Below are 24,625 nucleotides of genomic sequence, written 5' to 3' on the forward strand. Positions count from 1 at the left end.
CTAGGGTGAACTGCGTGTTTTCAATATTCTTAGCTATTTTTTGTGTGATATTAAGCAAAGCTGTTATTGCAGATATTTTTCGCGAAAGCCGAATTGTTCCTCGGCGAGCAATTCATATTCGTCAAGAAACTTAGTTTGTCTTGTTTTTGTTACTTGCTCTAACACATTTCACAATAAGAGTGATACCGCTATTGGTCGATAATTGTTGAGATCATTGAGAGGACCGCCTTTATGCGAGACCGTAGCCCTCGCTGTTTTCATGTTAACTGAAAAAGTGCCTGTTGATAACGTTCTGTTACAAATATGCTGCAAAAGTGCTTACAAAAGGTGAGCAACGAAAACTGCAGTACCTTCAATGTCATCACATCTCACAGCAGCATCTTTAGTTAGCTTCTTAAGAAAATAAATTAATTATCTCACACTGCAAGTAGACAAATATAAAATTCGTTCTCAAAGTGTATATATATTTCTCTGCATCTAGTTGAGTGCTGGAAGATGAATGTGCTTCAGAAGATAAAAAATACGAATTAATTTTTCGGACAAAGTCCCTTTACTGTATTCAATACCATCAGCAATTAGTGTAGCAGGGATGCTGTTATGTTGTTGACCAATGTTGTTGACCAATAAACAATCGCACTGAGTTCCACATTTTTTGGATCATCAAAAATAGCAATAAACATATTCTTGCAATACACAGATCGAGATTTCTTGAGATTATAGTTTAACTTGTTTCGAATTTTCTTATATTCGTTTAGAAGAGTTACATCTTTTAGATTAATAAACTGATAGTACGCGATATCACGGGCTTTCGTTCTCTGAAATAACACATTTGTTACCTATGGTCTTCCACACTTTTTCCAGTTTTTTTCGCATAACTCAAAGGAAATGCTTATTCATAGCAATTCTTCACTCTTTGTAGAAATATATCGTGTTTAATGTTTGAGTGTTCTTCCTTGTAAACATCCGATCAATCAACACGCTCGATCCTCGAGTGAAAAGCAGATAGGCATACTTTATTAAAACTGCGATAAGGAACTGGGGTAGTGCAAGCGGGGTGTGCTTTTCTTCTGGGGGGGGGGTGGTTGTGGACAAAAAAGAAACAGAATATAAGTAAATGGTCCTCCAAATCGGTTGCAAGAATGCCAGGAATAACACTTTCATAATGACTGATCATACACAAGTCAATCAGAGTTTCACTAAAGCCTGTTATTGTTGTTGGTGCACGCATAATGTTGTACAAGAGATGGACTCTATTATGTATAAAAATTGACCAGATTGTGGAATATGTTAGTAAGGGAATGTTTAAATCGCCAACCACAGCAATAGGGATCACTGCAAAGGACACGTAATCAAAAACAGATGCAATATATTCAAAGAATGCTTTAGTTTCACCAGAAGATGGGCGGTAAATTGAGGCAAGAACTGGTCCAGCACTTTTTACAAAGATTGATTTATAATGTGCGGTAATACCAAACAATTCAGACATAAGTAATGTCATCTTTAATATACAATAAAGTTCCTCCCCCTCTACAGCCTGATCTATGAATACCCTCAGACCTACAGTCGGGAAAGTGCACATTGTTTTGAACATTCTGAAACCATGTTTCCATAAATGCTATAAAGTTATAATTGTAATGAAGTGATTAAAAAAAGTTGCAAGCCTGCGCGGCACAGGCAGCACCGTCACAGCGTAAGCTGGAAGAGCGGCTACATTGGAGCACCATTTTCGGGGCCACGCACTACAGGGTATTCGTGGAGAAGCGGTCATTGCGTCGTTTTCACAAGAATGACCTGAGCTGTCCGCCCGACGTCAATGGCGAGCTGCGGCTTGTTCTGCCTTCTGCACAACCGTCTGCTGAGCCCGATGTGGCCTCGTTGTAGCCGCGCGCGTAGCTCCACGAATCGCTTCTTAAGGTTCGTCCCTTGCGAGGAGGCGCCATAATGCGTACGGAGGAGTAAACACAGATATCCAAACTACGTGGTGCCTATGTCACATCCCTTGATCCGTGGCACGGTACGCTGCTGTTGATGATGGTGATGATAATGATGTCATACTTTTCGAAGCGGGATGGTGACAAATAGTCACCTGGCCTACTACATCCAGGGTCAGCTACATACATGCAGCATGCAACTGCTATATGCAAACTGCTATATGTCGGAGCACCTTGTGAAATATAAGGGAACTGCACTGCAAAGTTTGTACGTGTCGACGCTACGCGGCACGCATGTCAAATGGCACATGTACAATGGTAATGATGACGATTTAGTGGCATTGCCTTTGAAATTGCATGGTGAAAAACAGTCACCTATAGTCGGGTACAACTTTAGAAGGCATTGGCATTTTCCCCTCAGCACACGAACCTCCCCCAATGAGTGCGCACCCTAGACTGACGTCACGAGCCGAACGCCCGGCGACCCCGGTGCCGGTGGAACATGGCAGCCCGCGCTTCGAACTGTGCCGAGTCGCGTCAGCGGGACTACAATTCTTTAGTCGCGGAAGCAATCGGGAGCCGCTCGTCGGTCACCTGGGTGGGGCCCTCCTGTTTTCTCAAGTTTTACCCGACTATAGCCTGTTTGAATTAATCAGCTAGGCAATGTATATTTCTTGTAGCATTCTTTTACACCCCTCCTCAAACTTCTTTCCTTCCCCAAACCTTCTTTAACGGCCTTCTGTATCGTGATGGGCCGCAGGTGAGACATGACCAGAGGCTCCAAGCAAGGACCCCACCAAGTTGCATGTGTGACACAGATGTCGGTCACGTCACACGTGCCGTAGATGCGATGCCCGCGCAGCGCCGGATAAGATACAGAGATACGATACACCTTGTACCGTTACATCTACATACGCTGCATGGCGCTCTACCTTGTGCAATAATATGTAAGTACAAGGCTAAACGCTCTCGTATCGACGCTACGCAGCGTGCATGTCACATCGCGTGTCTCCTCGTGCGCTAGGACGCGTTGATAGGGCATTTTCCCGCGGCATTCTAGACGGGCGCTGGCGTGGCTCAGTGGCAGAGTAGCTGACTCCCACGCACTGGGCCTGGGTGTGATCCCGGCGTGAACTGGGTTCTTTCTTTTCTTCTCATTCCTGGCGATAGCTTACGGACCCCGGTAGGGGAGGCGGACACGATCGCCACCCGAAACGGCCGTTGGAATGAGCCCATAACAGCTTACGCTGTAAAACGTGGATCCGCGCCTGCTCCCAAGTGCTTCGGCTGCATTAAATGCAATGAACCTGGTATTCCTACACGACGCTCGTGCACGAAATGTGAGCCAACATAGACGGCTGTAGCAGCAGACGCCCCTAGATACCGTAAGTTGCACAACATCCACGCCGTGCGCGAACCTTTTCATTAATTGCCACACCTGCTCGTCCCGATCTGCTGTGCGAAACATCGCCCAATGGCCAACGAAAGGACAGCATGGATGACGTTTACTCCGGCAAGAAGCACGGAACTAACATTATCTGAGTCTACGCATGCTCTCTCAAGTGGCATTTTGGCTGCAGCCTTAGCGCCACTTCACAACTGGCGATGGAAAGAAGTCATGTGACCTGCCAGTGCCAGTCTTTGTGACAATTTGCTTCAACCTTTCTTCGTTGTGCACAGAGTGGTGGCACACACGACGGTTCTCTGCAGGCACTCGCCGCAGGCAACCAAACTTTGGGGTCACATTCCCATGGGGCATGAAAGTGGAGGTTGAAAACGGAGTAATGCACAACAGTTGCAAGCAGGAGCGGAAGTTCGGAACCAACAGACATTGAGGAGATGGGAGCGATTTGTATCTGTCGGAGCCCTCCACGCGGCAAGAAGTTACAGCCAGTGATACAAGTGTCGTCACGTGGGGCGGACAAGCGATCTGGTGAGAATGGCGGCGGAAAGAACAGAGTTCGATATAGCGCGCAAAAAAAAAAGAAACAAGATCGTTTTCGCCGCGACCGAAATGGTGTGTTGCCCCTTTCCGAGCGTTCCCCGAGATATTTTGGTGCCGAGTGGAAGCGAAGCAATTTCGCTATCGTCATTAAGGAAACGCGTATACGCTTACTTCTTGACGCCATGTAATAGCGCTTCTTAAGCTTGACTTCTTCGTATCTTTCGTATTACCGCAGGTCATATAACTTTAAAGATGACGACGCCAATTTATTCATTTGCTTTTTGACGTAAGATTGGAGACACAATCGGTTAGTTTTCTTTGCTGCTTCTTGGGCTCCTTCTAATCTTGCACGCCTACACTGTCTAATTCTTATAATAAATGACGATTTGGCCTGAAATGGTTTGGACTGAAAAGAAACTTTAAAAAATGCATGCAAGACCGAGGCTCGTAAGTGCTCCACCGCCTCTTATGTTTTTGAAGCAACGGCGGTTCTCTCTGAAATTGCGTAGATAAAGATAACCTCCATTCGAGAAGATGGCCGCACTTCAGCCACTTACGGTAGATTGTCTTGAGCTTTGGCGATGGCTGCTCTTCTTTCCGCTTTGCGTTAAGCGCAGGGCGACTGCTACTGTATTGCAATATACAAGAATCCCACTCATTAAGAAAAAGAAGCTGCGCATATTGCAGAAATAATCTTATTCCTTAACGTCTCGACGACTATTCTCATTTTCTTTCGTTACAATAAAATGAAATATCCAGGGTGAATATTTTCACATTCGCCTTGCGGAGTTCATGTATTCTGCACTTCAAGAGCTTCCTTTCCCTTACGTCATTCTTTGTCATTGTTTCTTAGCGTTAAGAACTACTACGACACTAATAACCAACGTGCATAAGTTGTCAAGGTTGAAGACTGGTGTGTTGGTATAGCACATTAAAGGTTGGATTGCGCAACATTTTGACGAGCCACACAGAAGAGACACACCACAGAGCGCTTGTGGTGTGTGTTTCTCTTCTGTGTGTCTCGTCAAACTGTTGCGCAATCCAACCATTATTGTGCATAAGTTGTCACTTTCATCATATCAAATTATTAAAGATGGAGCATGATGCAGCTTACGAATCCTACCAAAGGTTTATAATAAATAAATAAATAAATAAATAAATAAATAAATAAGTGCATGAACAAACAACCAAACAAAGAAACAAATAAATAAAGAGAGAGAGAGAGAGAGAGAGAGACTGTAGTAGATGTACGCATTCACCACATTCCGCGTGACCTAGCGAAGTTTCAGGCGGCTGCCCTAAACAAAGAATCCTTGCCAAAGAAAGCTTTACGAATTTTTTTCGCCCCGCATTCATGCAGTGTGAAATTGAATGCTGTATGCTCACTTTGATCGCGCGAGCAGCATAGTGCGCTCATCAATTCGTAATTGAAGGTCTAAGGTATCGCTAAATCACCTCTTTTTCTCGTGGAGGCACGCGACGAAGTTACCAAAGAGTAAACAATCGTAGAGGTTCAACACCAGGGCTGCATGGATCTCTCCAGCTTGCGACATAAATGAAGTTGAGGCGTATTCGGAGCTTACAAAGTACGCTAATCTACCCCGTCTCATCTACCTGTAATTTCAAATGATCTCCTTTACGGCTCCTTCACAGCTCGCCAATATGAAAGTTCCATTTTTGTCATTTTGTCTGTCTCTTTCACGGCTATCAGTTTGTTTTAATTTACACCACTCTGTTCCCACTGTTCTGCCTTAATTTATCCTCTCGTTACAGATGTCTCTATATTAGGGGCATCGGCGAGCGAGTTATTCATTTATGCGAGGTGGCGCCTAGAGCCCTGCACGGGTCCACCCTGGCTCCGTGATACCAACCCCGGGCCCGCGCCGGGCCCGTGTTAATAAGCCAGGCCCCGCAAGGGTCCAGGCGTTCATTACTAAGCTTAGCCAGGGTCCGCGTATGCAGAACCAGGCCCGGCACGCTGTAGGAAATCTGGTGGGCATTGAAATGTTGTGTTACCCGCGGCGGCCAATTAGCGGTTAAGTTGTTACGCTGCTAAGCCCTAGGACGCGGGTTCGATTTTCGAGTGCGGCGGACACATTTCGATGGGGGCAAAAACCGCGGTGTACTTAGATTTAGGTGCGTGTTAAAAAACTTCAGGTGGTCGAAATTAATCCGGTCCCCACTATGGCGTGCCTCGCAAACGTATCATCGTTCTCGCATGAAACACCCCAGGATTTAAATGAACTGGTGCTTACGTAGTGCATGAACGGCCATTACAATAAAAATATAGCGGCAATAGAGCATACCAAAACATTTTTTTTAACACGCAGTCTACAAATTACATGAAAACGCGGATAGAAGCAATGCAAGGGTATCCTCTCTAATTCTCTTGTCTGCACTTCACGTTGGAAACAATAATGATCACACCAATTTTTAACCTTATAAAACCCCCTGTACAATATATTGCACATTGCATTCAATGGCAATCTCCAATGGCCCTTGATTAATAACTTGTTGCAGCAAAATAAACGAGCTTAAGGTTGCAGAGGTTTCATGTAAGTTGAACCAAGAATTTAAAAGACGTTTTAATAACCGCAGCTGGGTGATACCAACGACGTGTGATTTGCCGTAATGTGGCGGGCCTCGAAATATCTTTTTTATTCTTCCTAATTTCTTAATTACCTGAGATCAATTATACAACATTTTTAATATTCGCTTTAGGACCAAGTGCGCATCGTCACGTTGTAGAGGGTGTTCAGAAACGACCGATCCAAGTCTTTGTGGCAGCGTTAAGGCTGCGTGGTGAGTTTTTGTCGCTGTTTAAAGAAAGACCATGAAATATGAAAAAACCACATGACTGCGCTCATAAGTAACGTCCGCCTCTTCGAGTAGGCCAGCTTATGGACTGGAATCGTGCTATCTGCCACAGGCAATTTTTTAAATCTTTTGAGAGCGCTTTGCTGAAACAGCCGGTATTTATATAAACAGGCGAATTCCCCCGCGAGCATGCAACATAAAATAAAGGTAAAAGTAGACAGAGACATCCCCCTTCTTTTAGTGCTAAAATCAGGCAAGTACCCAGGGAGGGAGATCAGGGGGCCTGCCCCCCCCCCCCCCCCCGCTTCCGAAATTAGGCGGCATACCCCCTTCCCCTACCTCCTTGCCCCCACGCCATCCCCCCTCACACACATTCCTAAAGCGCCGCAAATCGATGTTGAGACATCACAGCAATTCAGCGGTCAGCCTTTTGCTGCCTTTTTCACTGGTTTAGGTGGCGGTTGTTATCGGCATCTCCTGCGCTGTGAAGGCCAGTTTTCTCATCAATTCGGTGCCCGCGCGATTAACTCGAGATGCATTCAGTTGTCACGATCTATTGAACGGTCACACGCATTGCTGTTGCTTCGTTAGTTCTACCTTCTTTGTTTAGACTGATCCAGGGGCCAGGAAAGGGATTCGGTTCGTAGTCAGCTGGTCTGTATGCTCGTGGAACGAGTTGCGGCTGGAGAAGACGCCAGTTGCGTTTACCGTTTCTTTTTCCTTCATTACTTCCTCGACTAACAGCTCACCGCGACGCTGGCAGATCCTCGGAACCATATACCCACGATATAGGTTAGAAAGGTGGAAGATAAAATATAGAAAACAGCGTCCATCATCAAACCCTGCAATAACCCTTAAAACCATAAGCAGTATGACTGTCATCCGTTACCTCGTCTGGTTTTTCCCCTAATTGTATAGCACTTCTCGTGCGAAATTGGCAACTGAAAACAAGAGTCACAAAGAGTTGATAAATTAAGCGATCTACTAAGGGAGAGAGCCAAGGCAACAGCCAAACAGGAAGGAAAAGCGAAAATAAGAAAGTTAAACATTGTTTCCGAAAAAAAAAAATTTATGGATCAAAATCTTTTTATTTAGTAAGGAAGTAGGGAAAAGGCCGCCGGAAGTGGAGAACAATTCTGTGTTTTGAATGACGCTTCTACACTTATCAGTCGAGCCACCTGATGTAGCCACTTCTCTGCTGTGCTTAGGTAGGTGCTTTTTTAACCTTACATGGTGGACGCAGTACGTCTAGAACCGGAGCGTCCTGCGCTCTACGCGGTTGTACGGGACTGGCGGCCACGCATGGTTACGCAGCTTCCAAAATAACAATACGAGTCGATTTTCGCACTTGGTAGAGCAGTAAACGAGCGATCCAAAAGAACTGTTATTGTTCCGCAAATATATATTTCCTATAATTCTTCGAGAGCTAATTCAAAAACGCTACTATAGTGGGATACAACTTAAGTCTGCAGGGAAGCCCCACCCACACGCTCATAACCGCCAGCCACTGTTCCTCCGTGAGGCTGCAAATCAAACGTACTTCAAACTTTTCCTGTTGCCCAAATAAGGCGGTAACCCCCAAAATAAATTTATTAGCACGTGACATTATAGATTGTCCTTCGTCTATTATGTGGAATGGCGAAAGCCCAGTTCGTTATTGAAATGACATAAAATGCTTGCTTCGCTGCAACTATTTGTTGTCAAGTTTCACTTCAGCTGGCAGTGAAGTTATATGAGTAAAACGAACTTAGCAGGTGAAATGAATTGTACCGCAGACTTTTGAAGATTTATATAATTAATTGTGGGGTTTTACTTGCCAAAACCACGATCTGTTCTTGAAGCACGCCATAGTGGGGGACTCCGGGAAATTTGAACCATCTGGGTTTCTTTAACGTGCACGTAAATCTATGTACACGGGTGTTTTCGCATTTCACCCCGATTGGAAATGCGGCCGTCGTGGCCGGGATTCGATCGCCCGACCCCGTGCTTAGCAGCCCAACACCACAGCCACTAAGCACCAGCGGCAGGCAGACTTTTGAAGAGTGAAATGCACAGACTCCATTCACTTTGCTCACGTCTGTTGGACACCTCATTGCTTCCGTACTAATAGCCAGCTCTTTGCACATGTCACATCAGCTTGGCACAGAATGCCTTGGACCATGCAATTATTAACGTTCGCGTGGTCTCGAAGGCCAACTTTGGCCATTTAATGAGTGGGCCCTAGTCCGGCCCGGGCCAGTGGCTTCAAGCCCGAGCCCGGCCCAGATATTGCTCTAGTGGCTCTTGCTCTAGTATTTGAAAAGTATAGTGGCTCATTGTTCGAGTATTTGAAAATAGTGCCGTTTATAGCTGCATACAGCCGGGCTGCGCGAACAGCCGTCGTTCGTGTGCGCTCACTCATTCGCGCCCTCTCTCAGTAGCTGCTTCATTCGACGCTGAATTCACTACTTCATTCATTACCTGGTGCCAACCCTGTTTCCCTCGAAGTTGCACTGTTTCGGAAACCGCAAACATGCGTGACTTCTCCGAATGCTCGCCAGGCGTCGCTACTTGTTTCTATATGGAAGCGAAAGAGCACCGAGAAAGCTCAAGAACAACGATCCAGCGGGATCGAAGGGCCGTCGAGGTCACGAAGACGAGCCCTTGCCAAGAGTGCAAGGACCTAAGGAATGACGAGGGTGCTAAATAATCGGGTCACGTTCCGCATTCGTGCCAAACATAACCGCGCGGCCTAGAGGCCCACCTGCGCCTTCGGGCTGACGTCCTTTCCCTCTAACTCTTGTGCTATGAAAGGCGGTGAAACGACAAAAGTGAGAAACCCCAGGAAAATGAGTGGAAAGATGTATAAAAGGCAGGTGCCTTATATGGCGATAATGCTGTTTTCTGCAACTTCAGGTGTGAGAACCGGTTTCTGCGGTCGTCATGACGTGTGCAGTATTGTCTTCCATTACAAAGTGGCGCATAACAAAAACCACTCAAAGTGGGTGGCGTGACAGAATATTTGGACAAAGATCGGGGTTTTCTCGCTGACGTAATTGTCACAGGCAGCACTCTCAGCCATTATATCGAAAGCTAGAGCAATATAAGCAACGCGAAGGATTGTTTTTACAGAAGTGACCATGATCCGGAAAAAGAAGTTTAAACGGACCATGCAGCTTAGAGCTTTGTGCTTGGCAATTAAAGAGATATATAAATATTACAGAAATTCATCCGATAAGCAGCATAAAACAAGAGAAACGGGTATATTATTTATTCCCTGAATAGATGCTAATATTTCCGACCGGGGAATTCTGAAAATAGGTAAAGAGAGCGAGAAAAAAAGAAAACAAGGAGGTTAAATTGGCGGCACCTGCCTAGAAGCCCTACACTGGGAAAGGAAAGAGCTAAGTGATGAGTACGCACGCACAACAGTGTTCTATGCGCATTCAAATACACTTGCTGATCCAAGCCATATTAAAAAGGCGCAGCAATGCGCTGGTGGCTTCTTGTGGTGTTAACAGTCGAGCCTGTGCATGGAGTTTCATACAATAACTACTAGAGGGTACTCTGGTGCTAGTGTTTGCGGGAGTTTGTTGTCACCGGGCGGTTCAGCCTGTACGATAATTATGGGAAGTACATAGATTTGCCTCAACTTCGTCCTTCTGGCTTGTAGCGGCTCCGTGACTTTGTAACCTCATAATTTCAACAAAGTACTGTGTAATAAATAATTAAAGAAACCTTATTAAAATTGCCCCATGGCAAGATTCAAACACAGGACTTCTAGTACGGAAGCCCGATATTGAAACCATTACGCCACGGACGCACGCATGCCCAGACAAGAGCCGCAGAACGCCCTCACGAATCTACCGCGGGCAAGTGAGCACGTTGCGACGCTTGGAGCGTTTCGATTTGGCCACCTGGACAGACTGAACCGCTGCAATTAGCAGTTATTGTGTGTGTTCGCAGAGTCTTCTGCACTAAAAGAGCATTCAGTGCTCTGAAATTTTTGACAATGAAGGCAGCTACAGCGTAATAAACGAAGGGGCAAGAAAGTCTGAATCCACAAGCACAAAGATCGGACAAATCCATGTACTTCCCATAATTCCCATGGTGGTTGACCGATCGCAGCGCCAGAGTTGCTTCTAGGAATTATTGTATGAAACTCTATGAGTCTCTGGTGGCAAAATTTAATTTTAGTCTTCCTGGGCAGTGGCGAACGTCAATACATATACGCATTGATAATTCTTACCTTGTTCTCACTTAAAAGCCGTTGTTTCAGCGAAATAAGATGTGTTCACTTACACGAATTGTGGGACGCGAAATAAGCGAGCTGTTATAAACATAGCTGAAATGCGAGCTGCGATTGTTAGCATGAGTCTACATGGTGTCTCATAGTTAAATTATGGGCTTTCACGTGCCAAAACTATGATTATATTATGAGGCACGCCGTAGCGGGGGACTACGGATTAATTTTGGCCAGCTGGGGTTCTTTTACGTGCACCTAAATATAAGCACACGGGTGCGTTCATATTTCGCCCCCATCGACAATACGTCCGACATGGCTGAGATTCGATCCCGCGACCTCGTGCTTAGAAGCCCAACGCCATAGCCACAGAGCAACTAGGCCGCGTTGGGTCTCCTATAACATGTGCCAAGGTTTAAAAAATATATCAGTGCAACATAGCTGGACAGAACCAAGGTATTGCTGTTATCCATTGCTTGAAGCCTGTGAGGCAGTTTATTGTATTTCGCTTACTGGAATATTTCTATAATAATGAATAATGAAATGCTGAAATATTTTATTCAGAGCAAGAGTGTGAGTGAGAAACTCGTAGACAATCCTAAAAAAAACAACAAAAGAAATAGGTGATCCGGCTGCCTGCTGCTTGATATGTGTTGCATAAAGTGCTTACACGCTAGACAACTTGCAAAACGTGAAAACTTAGGAAATAAGGAACACATACAAACACACACGCACGCATGCACTGGAAATCAATGTACGTAATTTATACAGAGCAAATGGTGATGATGCTGCAATAATATCTTCAAAGTTTATTAAGTGGCTGGAAAATTATTATTGCAATATGTTTAGTTACCATTTGTTCAAATAATGGGGATCCATTTTGCTGGAACCGTTCTTTGGGCATCGTGACCAGTGCATAAAACTAAATCTAAGTTTTCTTTCCACTCGCTGTTAAATTCTAGTCTTGCTATTTGGCCTAAGTAGTTTTCTGCTTTGGCAGTTTACGTCCGTCGATATCGGATACATTGTAAAATGTACAATATAATCTAAAGAAAGAAATTAAATAGCGCTGCCTCCTTTTTTACTGCGTTGTTTGTTGTTCGTTGTGCGCATTTCCGAATCATATAGTTGCTGCGGCGTTTTGTCTAGACTGGAAACTCAATCTGAGAACTGCGCTCGCTGTGCGTCGGCATTCGACACCGCACTGTCTTCCGTCTCAGATTACTGCCCCCAGCGGTCTCTGTACAAGCCCACAGCGCAATCCCAAACGTAATAATGGTAAAGGGATCGAGTTGCCGTTTGTGACAGTGATGATGCAGTGGCGAACAGCGATTCGTTCCTCATTTCATTTGGCCGCAAGGTGCTTTACCGACAAACCAAACTATATTTTATCCGACTGCAGCGAAGAACAACACTACACAACCACCGGAAATACTAAATTTTAATATTCTTACGTACTCTTGCGGCCAACTTTATGTGGCACTACTGGTGTCAAATAGTTTATTATGCCAAGAGGCAGCTATGTAACTGCCTTACCACCTGTATATTTTTTTTCTGTAAAACAAATGCTTTCGAACCTGTTCAGACTTTAGGATGTTGGGTGACCTGCAGCACAGAAGAAAATTTGAAAGGAAAAGTGAGAGCGAAGACAAAATCAACATTAAAGGTAAGAATTGTTGAAAGATGGATGGCTGGGCACCTTCATGGCATTGTAGCTCAAATACTTACATTGAGACTGGGGTTTGAGTAAAACTTTCGTTATCTTCTCACATTTAGACCTGGCAATGGAATATTAACAGCCGCTACTGATGTTTTAAGAAATTAACATGAAGCCTGCTGCTGCACCCGCTGCGGTGGCTTAACAGCTCTGGTGTTGCGCTGATAAGCACTTGGTCGCGAGATCGAATCCCGGCCGTGGCGGCCGCATTACGATGGGGGCGAAATGCAAAAAGGGTCTTGTCCCGTGCTTTGGGGGCACCTTAATGATCCCCTGGTGGACAAAATTAATGCGGCGTGGCTCATAATAAAATCGTCGTTTTGGCACGTAAAACCCAGAATAAAAAAAAAAACCTGCTGCTGAAGTTTCATCAAGTGCTTTCAGCGTTGTTCTGCTGTTCTATGTGAAAAGGTTATGCAAAGAAACATTGCAGTGTACTTCGTAAGGAAGGCGGAGAGGTTTGGGCCTTAATGTGTGAAAGTCTGAACTGCTTCGAAGTCATTCGAAAACTTTCCGAAATGTTAAATATTTCAAGCTGCGCCAGTTACGTTTATATATTAGGGAAGATTCATTCTCGTTTGCAGGGATGTCCTTCACAGCCAAATATTGCAAGAATTTGAGGGTGCGATTATCGGGTTTAACATCCCGAAACGAGAAAGCCGGTTATAAGGGAAGCCATAGTGGAGGACTCCGAAACAATTTTCGGAGTCCTCGACTGCGATTTTCTAAATTTAAGTACACGTGCACTTGAACTTGAAGCATTATACGCCTGCTCACACCAGGGTCCAGAGCTGGGTTCTCGGTCAGCCTCAAAAAAGCCCCTTTAGCGTGCCTAGAGACGCTGAAAGGCACCTAATATATAAAATATAGGCCACCAGAAATGCAATAGACAAGTTTCACATTCGAACGTGCACTCGTTAATTTTTTAGGACAAATTAAATCTTACTACGGCGAAAAATGGGGTATAAATGACTAGTGTGCGGCCTATAGGAGTCAGATTTTGGAGCAAAGGCATGCAGGAGTGTTCCCAGTGTGCCAAAGTGCATTCGGAGTGTCAGGCTCACCTAGTGGTTCCTGTGCCCTCTTACCGTAAATAGCACGCCTGCGCGACAGCATCGAAGGAAACAGGTGGTGGTGCTACGCATGACTATGCGTAGCGCCACCAACGAAAACGCGATAAAAGACAGCTTCTTAAGCGCCGCTCCCAAGATACGCCAGTTCCTTTGTCGATAGAGAAACAGGGCTCACTGATACAAGCATCACCACGCTTGATCTCAAGCGCTTCCAATATCTCGCTGCGTGATGCAGATGACGACACTGTTTTTCTTTATGTTTTGAATCTTGGCAGCAGCTATTACTTCCTGTGTCAACAAATAAAACGCTCAGTTGTTAGTGCGCCTACGTGGTTGTCCCGTGTCGTCTTGCTTCGTCCGCCGTTTTATTTGGCGCCTTCGTCGTAATCATGTATAACCAACTCGCTCACCAGCCCGTAGTCAGCTCTGCATGATCAAGCGGTGTCACATGACAGGCGGAGCGCTGTGCTATATGTGCAGATGTATTAGGGTAGAAGCATGGGCAAGTTGGTTGTAGTTCATAACGGCGATATTGCGTAGCGCGCGATGCAGAAAAAGAAGGACGGAGAAAAGAGTGCTAACTTACAACTGGTCTCTATTTGCAGACGAGAATCATATACATGCTCCGCAAACGCTAACGACGAAGCTAGGGTTTGTAGGTGGTTATTGACTTATCAGGGATGCACTGGCTCCGATTATCACCTTTTATCTTTGTTTAAGGCGAAAGCCTTAAGTGGCTCATACTCCCGATGGTCTGGAAAATGAAGCATGCAGCACAGAAGGTCCTGTGAGCTCGCCTCGCGCAGACGGAAAAGAGGGAAAGAGTAAAAGTATTGAGAATGTTTATAAACGTCTATACTTGTGCAAAAATACCCCCCAAGCGTCGATTCCATTGCGCCCGAGGATTTCTAAACCACGATAGCTGCATTTCGTTTGTGAATGCTGACTGATACTCTAACGAGATATCACCTAATGACCGGGATTTACCGGAATTAATTGAATATAAATTATAGGGTTTAGCGTGCCAAAACCACTTTCTGATTATGAGGCACGCCGTAGTGGAGGACTCCGGAAATTTCGACCACCTGGGGTTCTTTAACGTGCACCTAAATCTAAGTACACGGGTGTTTTCGCATTTCGCCCCCATCGAAATGCGGCCGCCGCGGCCGGGATTTGATCCCGCGACCTCGTGCTCAGCAGCCCAACACCATAGCCACTGAGCAACCGCGGCGGGTACCGGAATTGCGAAAGTGGTTCGCAGACAGATCTGTAACTCGGATTTAGTGCAACACGAAGCCAGAGTTCATCTGCGCCGCTACTCCGACTTGCTCGAGTTCGCATCACATAGACAAGCGTGCAGATGTTCGTTGAATCACAAAACAGAGACAGCGACTAAGTATCCTGGCACATGAACTCAGCAAGGAATTAGGCGAGAGGATTGAGGAAGCCAACAGATGCCGAGCTATCCTGATGTCCTAATGGCATTTAAAGTTGGAATGAGAGCATGCAAGCTACACGTGGCGGCAACACAGTAGCGGTTGACGAAATACAAACTCAAGTAAAACTATCACCAATAGACAGGGGCGCACGAGATGTGAGGCTTATTTTCCCTACCAGCGCAGCTTTCAATCCACGAAATGATTACTTGCCAAGAGGTTTTAGTGCCATAATTTAGAGTGCCCGCAGCGCGACGTTTTACTTATAGCCAATGATATACCGCTCTTGTAGTAGGCGCCCTTGCAGTATAGCTAAGTGAGAATGAATAAACATAACACCAATTGTCAAAATGCAAATATTGCAGAAGAACTTGTCGTTGGCATTGTGGGCACTTGCTCTCAAACGTAAGTGCCGTTAACAGGTCGCACACAAACCACAGACCCGAACGAAAACAATCGCGACCACACGGGTGGCACTCCCAGCTGATTTATTTCAGGTATGGACTCGAGAATAAATGTACACATGGTCGCATGCACAGAAGGCGTCAATCACGCTTCACGGGGCGAGCAGCAATGAAATAATGTTATCGCAGAGTTATACGGTGGTTTTGACGTATCACGTATAGATGTACCGTCTAACCCTTTTCCGCAATTACGTAAAATTTTTTGCGTCTCTGGAGATAGTGAAGGTAAAGAAATTCGTAGTTCCACCCGGAAGGCGAAGCACCCATTACGATAGCAAATTCATAGATAGCTGTGCGAAGTAAGGATAGTAGTATTATCGGCCGTAAGAGCTTGCAAATATTCACTTACTAACTAAATTAACAATGATAGAATGCGGAAGCGTGACTCAACGAGGACGTATATAGAAAGAAAGAGACACACATATACAGTGCTGTCTTTGTGTGTCTGTTTCTTTCTACGTCCTTGTTCAGTCACGCTTACACATTCTATCATGGATTCAAGCCAACCAGCCCGTCAACGTGTTTCAACTAAATTAAGCAGCACGGTGTCACGCGCGCACAGGTAAATATGAACACATCTCAATCGATGACAGTGGAAACTGTCTCTTAAAACGCTGGATTCTACGGTAGCGCGATTAAAAGACGGGACAAAAGAAGACACACAGGACTACACACAGCACTGTGTGTGTCCCTGTGTGCCTTCTTTTATCCCGTCTTTAATCGCGCTACCGCACAACCCTTGAAGATGCATTACCAACAAGCCCACATTGCAACTGTCCAAAACGCTGGAGTTAGAAATCGCGCGGCAGCAGCCGCGAGTCGCTTGACCTCCATGAATCTGTCGCTTCAGCGCGAACAAAACGTCGAAAGCACAGCGCATACGAAGCTACCGGCGCAGCGCGCGCTCTGTAAACATCGCACATTGCTTTGAATGTGAGGCCCGCGCGGGCGCGTACTTTGGCCCCGTCGCAAATCGCTTTCACGACACACGGGCGCCGGCAACGCGTCCCTACGGCGTCGGCCAAAGACGTCTACTACGGCATCCGCGATTCGCGTGGCTAACGCCGTAGTAGTCGCCGCTGTTGTCTCCACTCTGTAGGGAGACGACATCGAGGCTTCCTAGCAGCCACCTGAGAAGAACGCCCCTCCTCCCTCGCCTGACCCCCCTCCTCGCGCGCCACAGGAGAGGGCACGCATCTGGGCGGCGTTCCTCGCTCGCGCACGCGATGTTGAACCGCGTTCGACGGCTCAGCCTGACACGCTTTTACTCATACGGAACCTTACGGTGACCGCGATGGTAGAAAATGCCAACACATTGTCGCAACACATTGGCATGACGCATTGTCGCAACACATTGGCATGAAGGCATGACGCCAACACATTGTCGTCATGCCTTTGTCGTCATGTCATCGCCGAGACACCGTCGTCGTCAAACCATTGTTGACAGACCAACGTTGCCCCTTTATTGCACTCATTTGCGTCGTCTATATTTTTCAGTAATACTTCGGATCATCAAATGGTTTCGGCCTTAATTCGTTATCCCACCTCGTTTGTTTGTGTATTTGTTTGGGCCTGGCTTTAAATCTTTCTTTATTATGACAAAATTAACAGAGGATGGCACCATTATTTGCACCAGCTACTCCTTATCAGAAGGCCAGCAATACTAAAAGCACAAGAAAATGTTACATGGAGAGGTGACAGTCAATAGCCCGAACATTTATTTGCACAGTTCTATTCCCACAAGAAAGTAAAAGAACACTAGGAGATACACAGAGTCCCGTGAACAAGTGAAAGGGTGCAAAAAAGTCTGAGAACACACACATCAGTTCATATCTACACAAGACACATGACGACCTATAATCAGGCCAGACATGAACTAGACATATACAACGCACTATAAAACACGCGGTATATTTTTGATATGCACTGTTTGTCTTGTTTGCTCGTTTCTTTGTTTTGAGGTAGCCTACCTTTGGTATGTATTGTTTGCCTCAAAGAGAAGTAGCGGCCATCATTCATGATGCCAACCTCTGCTATACATAAATCTCTTAAAAAAGAAAGGGTGCAGGAAGTGACATATATCGGAGTAAACTGTACACAAATACGAGGAAAAAGATAAGCGTGTGAAGTTGTGCTCATAAAGCGTACTTTGGAACGTCACTTGTGTGGTTACTGGCGTACGGCGGAGGCCTCCTGCCATAAAGGCACGTGTAGGCACAGAAGCGTGCTTGGAGGCTCAACTCTTTAGCTGACTGATTCAAGCTACAAAAAGAACGCACGAAGAAGCCAGTAAAAATGACAAAGTAGATGAGCTCACTGCCTAAACTATGACCCGATTGCGCGGGGCTAGTACCGATGCATTCACCTGCTGAACTGTTCGGCACACGTGCACACATTCACCACCTCTCTCTCTTTCTCTTGTTTATGTTCCCCTGTATTTTGCCCCCCCCCCCCCCCCGCATAGGATAACCAACTAGGTGATTTTCTAGTTATCTCAACTAACCTTCTCTTTTCTCTCTCTCTCTCTATCTTTCTTTCAATCTCGCTCAAGAACACCCCTCGCGACTGTTAGCACCGTTGTTGATGCTCTGTAAATCACCACCATGACATCCATGGGTGCTACATGACTGCAAAGAAAACAGACGGTTGTGTGTATTGCTCAGCTATACAAAGCAAGCAAAACAGAAAGAAAACAACAGATTGGAAAAAACGGAAACATAAGACGTAGAGAGATTCTCCCTCCGGCATCTCTTGTTTGTAATTCTACCGATGCGGCGTTTGGTGCAGCGAGACCATTGCATCCGCATAGCATCTGTGTTTTGTCTAAGCCCCACAAAAGGAGATATCTGTCTTCGCTAAGAGAATAAAGATCCTATCTGACAGAAACTGCTTGTAGAAGAGGAAAACACTATGTATTCAACAAGCTTTTTGTTTGTGTGAGATGCAACTTCCTATCAACAAGTCACAACATGTAAAGAGAACAACGTACATTGCCGTGCGCACATATAACGTAAACAAAACCCGCCATCAAGACATCCAAAATACTGCGGCAGACAGGAACTGCGCCAGCGAGAAAGAGGCCTACCGAAATGCAAATGCAGCCAATTTTCGCACAAAACCGTCCTACTTTGTGGGAGACTCAGGATAGACAACAAACGCCATCACCTGTCACGTAAGCGTGGTTTTTGACTGGCGGCTAATTCACCTTTTTTTTTCTTCAAATCCCGAGATCAAAATGTTCTGCAACGAATAAAAATTATGGCTGCGTCAAGGATATTAGCAATTAGGAGCCCTATTTTGACTATCATGTGAGTATCTGTACTCTTGACTGTCTATGTACACATGACAAACGTACATGTGCAATCCACGATGCATCTTGACTGCGGTGAGTGAGTATTTTGTAAATTAGACTCTGTGCGCGTTACAGTCCTTAAACATTTTGTACTTCTTTAAGTTCATCGATAATATCACGTACGCTTGTGCATGTCTTGTGTGTTCTAAGAAATTAATCTTTGATCAGCAGACAGGCAGTGTCCCTTCGAGACGCCTCCTCCTTTATACTTATTTAATAAAAAGATTGACGACAATAAAAAGTGGCAGGCGCCCATTTCGTAAGCACTGTCATGCCATAATTCGCCTCTAAACAATAATTTTATAAAATGAAAGACCATAGTTATTGCATTTTGCCAACTGTGGGCAACGGTGCCAAAATTGACAGCACAAAAACAAGAACTTGGAAGGAAGCTACAGGCTCTATCGATGGAAAACCAGGCGTATCCTTACGCGAAAACACTTCATAGATTACAGATGAAACGCTCGTAGGTGACATGCTGGTTAAGAACAAGAGTTGGAATATTGGATGTCGTGTAATACGCGCAACCAGTGATGAGCGTTCTCGTAGGATATCACTGAGTGCTGATTGAAGGAATACATAATGGAGGGAAGAATGACATGCACAATAACGGAGGGCGAAAAAACATAAAATGGAATGATGAAATTAGCAATTATGCATACATAGGCTGGGTTTCGTACAGCCGAAGAACACGGGTAGCGTCTTTCTCGCAAGCAGCATCGTAAATTCAGCCCCACATACACTACGTGACGACAACGGCAGCTTCATCAACGCTGAACGGCTTTGGCTCGGCGCAATATTGCCTCCTTCCTCTGTGGCTCACGAAACAAAATATTCTGCAGCATATTTAGCAAGACTTTATCGCGTGCGGAAGTTCCGGATGACTGGAAGTACGCAAAGGTTACCCCGATACCCAAATCAGAAAACAGGTCGCTTATCACTTCGTACATACCAATTTCATTGTTACCCACATGTGCAAAAACCCTTGAGCATATTATATTTAAACATATTTCGGTCTTTCTTAATGACAACAATATCATTGATCCCAGGCAGCATGGGTTTCGGAAGGGACTGTCTACAACAACACAGCTACTGGAAACTGTCCACGAACTCGCAGCAGTTCTAGATAAACAGGGCCAAACTGATTTAATATTCATAGATTTCGAAACAGCATTCGACCGTGTGTCTCACACTAAACTGCTGTTAAAGCTACAAACAATACTTAAAAATGATACTTTGATTTCATGGATTTCAGCGTATCTGTCGTTAAGGCGGCAAAGTGTGTTTATTGACGGCGCGCGTTCTGCATCAGCACCGGTTCGATCGGGCATTCCACAGGGGTCCGTCCTTGGGCCTCTTTTCTTTCTAATCTTTGTCAATGACTTAATAAAAGAAGTAAACGTGAAAATACGTTTATTTGCAGACGACTGTATACTATATCAAGAAGTTATTAGCGTAAATGATCAGGTCCGCTTGAATTCTGCACTAGCCAAGGTAGAAGCGTGGTGTGCCACATGGCAAATGAATATTAATTCAAAGAAAACGGTTGCTATGTCAGTAACACGAAAACGCCACCCCTTAAAATTTTCTTACAGTTTCAGTGGTAATAATATATCTACGGTTAGTAGCTACAAATACTTAGGCCTCGTAATTTCATCCGACCTTAGATGGAACGATCACACATCTCATATTTCAAAAAAGGCAATGCGCCAACTTGGTTACTTGAGAAGGTCGCTTTGACAGTCCACGCAAGAAATCCGTCTGTTAGCGTACAAAACGTATATTAGGCCAATTCTTGAGTACGCCTCGGTAGTGTGGGACCCGTACACCCTGAAGAACACTACTCAATTGGAAAATATTCAAAGAAAGTCTGTTAGATTCGTGTTTAACTGTTATAGCTGGCACGTATCTCCGACAGTTCTTATTAACGAAATTAACCTGGAAACATTAAAATTAAGGCGATATAGGGACCGTCTGAAATACATGTATTTACTTTACCATGATATGCTGGGGATAGATAAGGATATGTATATTACTTTAGTCACTAGGCGTGCAACACGGTCTAATCATCAGAAGAAAATAAAGGAATTTTCTTGCAGAACAAACGTATTTAAAAACACATTTTTTCCTCGGACGATAGGTGAGTGGAACGCGCTCTCTGCGAGTACAGTGGAATGCCCGACCGTCCAGTCATTGTGCAACCAGCTGAATAGCATTTAGACTTGATGTTATATGTATATGTATGCATGAATGTAATTTTTCTTTTTCCTTTTGATTTACAATATACGGAAGGGCTATTTTCGCTTGCTTGTCATTACTATTTGTAGATTTCTTGCTGCTCAACCTACCGAGCATGCGCGATGTCTTTCAGCATACCAGTATGAATGCGACTCCTTGTTATCAATATCGCGTTGTTATCAATATGCTCTATACAGCTTTTGTTGTTCAGCGAATATCTGTATTTTAAAATATATTGAAATTTTGTGATGCATTTTTCGTTGGAATGTTCTGTACGGCTTGTGCGGATCAGGGAATGTGTCTATTTCAATGTATTGAATTCTTGTAATGATTTTTGCTGTTAATTTTTGTTTTGTTCATCTGTATATCGCACTGTCCACTCCTGCCCAAGGCCTAAGACTAAGGCCGGCAGTATCCTGTAAATAAATAAATAAAGATAGCTTGCTCTTATTAAATGCTCCTGCAGAGAGCCGAGATAGAGCGGAGGCAGCTGCATGTTGTTCTGCAGTGTGCACTTGACATAGTATGCTTGGCGCTCTCTTGAATTGCTTTTTTTTTAGTTACGTTTGTCGGCACGTGCAAGCTGTTCGCCGTGGACCGCAATTCGTTAAACTACTAGGCGCAACTAAGCGGACTGGTGTGGTAGAATTTTCCCTTTGGACCTACTTATATCTTATGTACTTGCCACTCCATGCATTTTGCATTTCTTCATCATTTGGAACGCTAGGACACGCAGTGGGGGATTGAGGAGGGAGGACTGATTGAAGTATATTTTCTTGCATCCATTTGAGTTTGTATTCTTTACAATGCTCTTATTTTTTGTTATTGAAGAGAAGATATAATCGAGAGACACCTGTCATCTTGCAGACGAGCTCTACGGTGAGGCGGGTATATTTTGCCGCTGCTTAAGTTACTCTGAAAAGACTAACAAACATTTGTCAATTAACTTTTTTATTATTAGGTTAAGGTAGTTTGTATAGAAAACTTCTAAAGCGTCACAATTTATGGCATACCCAGTTTTTTAGAAATCCAGAAAATCGAATGTCATTTGAGGTATTCATAATCAAAACTGAAGGCCAAATCCAGGCAATATCGAGACCAAGCGAGTCCCGATGCTCGTCATACCGCGTCAGACGGTAATACATCCCATGAATCAGTGTGGGACCGATGTTTGAAAGATAGCATGCCGCGGCAAATCCTGACTCGACACACAGCGGCACATACCCATCGCCAAGAGAGCGCTTGCTGCCCTCCTTGGCTTTTGTGACGAGACTCAGCTGGAGCGCGGCTGTAAGCCCCGCTTTGCTTCTTCTTTAACCTTCTTGTTTTTTTTTTTCCGCTCTCTTTCATTCTCTCTCTAATCTTTTTCTCCCCACTCCCCTTACCCCGTGCTGTGCTGTTGAGGTGCCCTCCCTTGAGAGACAGTTACGGCACTGCACTTTTCTCTTCCTTTCATCTTAAAATCACTACTACTACTACCCAATTGTAGCAAAGCGTGCCGTATCAGCAGCTGCCACAACTGGCCGAGGTGTTCGGTTTGAAACTTCCTTGTGCTTGTCGTCACTGGGCGTTTCGGTCCGATGTGATAGCGGGGCAGCCTTTTCTGCGTTCCCGCAGCACTCGGTTTTGATTTTGCATGGATTTAGCGTTGGAACTCCATGATAGACATCTCGGACAAGGCGCCATATTTACGATCTTTAAAAAATGAGGGTGCCCTATAATGTGACTGCCTTCAAATCCACTATTTAAGCAGCTGCCCTCAAGTTAACAAATTTTTAATAATTATTATTATAATCAGAGCAACTTAAGCAGCGGCAAAGAATTTCCGCCTCGCTGTAGAGCTCGTATGTGAAGACGACAGGTGTCTCATGGTTATAGCTTTGACATCGAAGCTGTATATGGCTAGCTTGCAGCATATCGACGTCTGTAGACCGAAAACCTTGGGCCAATCCCGAAGATAGTGAAATGACGGACCGACCCGCGGCGGAAGTGAAGCAGGCTTCAAGCACTCCGCCAACTTGCAAAAATAAAGTTATTACCTTGGGTCTAAATACAACCCGGATCATATATTAAGCTGATAAGAACAGATACTACACTTTGATGCGCGTCGGCCATGTCTACGCTCGCATCGCCCTCTCCTTGCCGGCCTTCCAAGCGCTTGCGTATCTCCTTTTCTTTGCTTCCACTCTCCCGTGATGGTGGTTCCATCAAAACGTCACGCGTGTCTAGTTTCTCCCGGCTCCTTGGGATGCGGTCCCGTCGTCCACGCGAATGTATATAAAGATCACGGTAATTGAGTCCGCACCTATGTTCAAAACTCTGTGCCACCTGTGTATTGTATGCTAAACATCTTAGCTGGTCATCCACCTTCACAGAGTGGAACGGCTAATCATATTTTTCACAAAAAATCTTTTGTTTAAAAAAAAGACACCCTGTAAGTTTGAGTCCGTCGACTAGACTTTTGTGCTCTTCCAGTAATTCTGGGCATTCTAGCAGATAATGCTTTACATCACCGTGGGCATGGCAGTGCGAACACGTTGCGAACGCGGTGTACTAGGCAAGAATGATCCTGACCTGGATCCACTACCCAATCCAACCAACGAACAGTGGGAGAGAACTTGCCAGCTCTAGCCCGAATAGTCAGCTATGGTTGAACGAAAGGGTTAAGGTGGCAGGTAGAACCAATGGAGTCCAGGACTGGGGACCTCTCCCACCAACTCTTTATGTATATGTATATATATATATATATATATATATATATATATATATATATATATATATATATATATATATATATTAAAGATTTTCCTCCTCCTAAGATGGCTTTCCCCGCGTACACCAATGATTCTTCAAATCGCACAGTCTGCACAAAAGGTAGTCATTTCTCTATCTGAACTGCCACGATAATTTTGCGGTTTAGCCAGTAGCCAATATTTAGGCTCTATGTAGCTTTACAGAGCTGTAGCATCAAGGCTTATGTTTGTGAAAAATATGCTATAGGCGCAAAACACTAATAATTGTGAAAGAGTGAACATTAAGTTTTTTGGTTATTATTATTACTAACTATGCAAATATCTATATAAACACGTACCCCGCAAAGAGAATGAAAAGCGCACTGGAAGTTTGCTCCTGAAAGAGATACTGCGCCTGCTCTCTTGAAGAGGAAAGAGAAAGAAAAAGAGAACGAGGAAAGGAGGGAGATAAAGAAAGGGAGAAAGAACAGAAAGACTGAGAGAAAGATAGCTGAGATGCGAAAGGCAGGGAAATTAACCGGAAGACAGATATCCAGTTTGCTACCCTGCACTGATGAAGGGGTAAGCAGAACAAAAACAAAGAAAAATGCAAACACAAATAGAAGAAGATTAAAGAAAAAGAAGAAAAGAAAGAAAAAGAAACACACAGACGAAGGAACTCAGGTGTGTCACAGTCG

General features: G+C 44.8%; 1 long non-coding RNA gene and 1 pseudogene across 1 annotated transcript in view; both read right to left on the reverse strand.

Moving 5' to 3' along the window:
- LOC140218931 (uncharacterized) overlaps positions 1 to 24,625 on the reverse strand; it is a 270,707-nt gene that overhangs the window by 214,817 nt on the left and 31,265 nt on the right. The gene's annotated exons all lie outside the window — the stretch shown is intronic.
- Positions 23,131 to 23,312, reverse strand: LOC126521754 (U2 spliceosomal RNA; annotated as a pseudogene).

The sequence above is a fragment of the Dermacentor andersoni genome, chromosome 6, assembly GCF_023375885.2.
Source record: "Dermacentor andersoni chromosome 6, qqDerAnde1_hic_scaffold, whole genome shotgun sequence".
Classification (NCBI taxonomy): Eukaryota; Metazoa; Arthropoda; class Arachnida; order Ixodida; family Ixodidae; genus Dermacentor; species Dermacentor andersoni.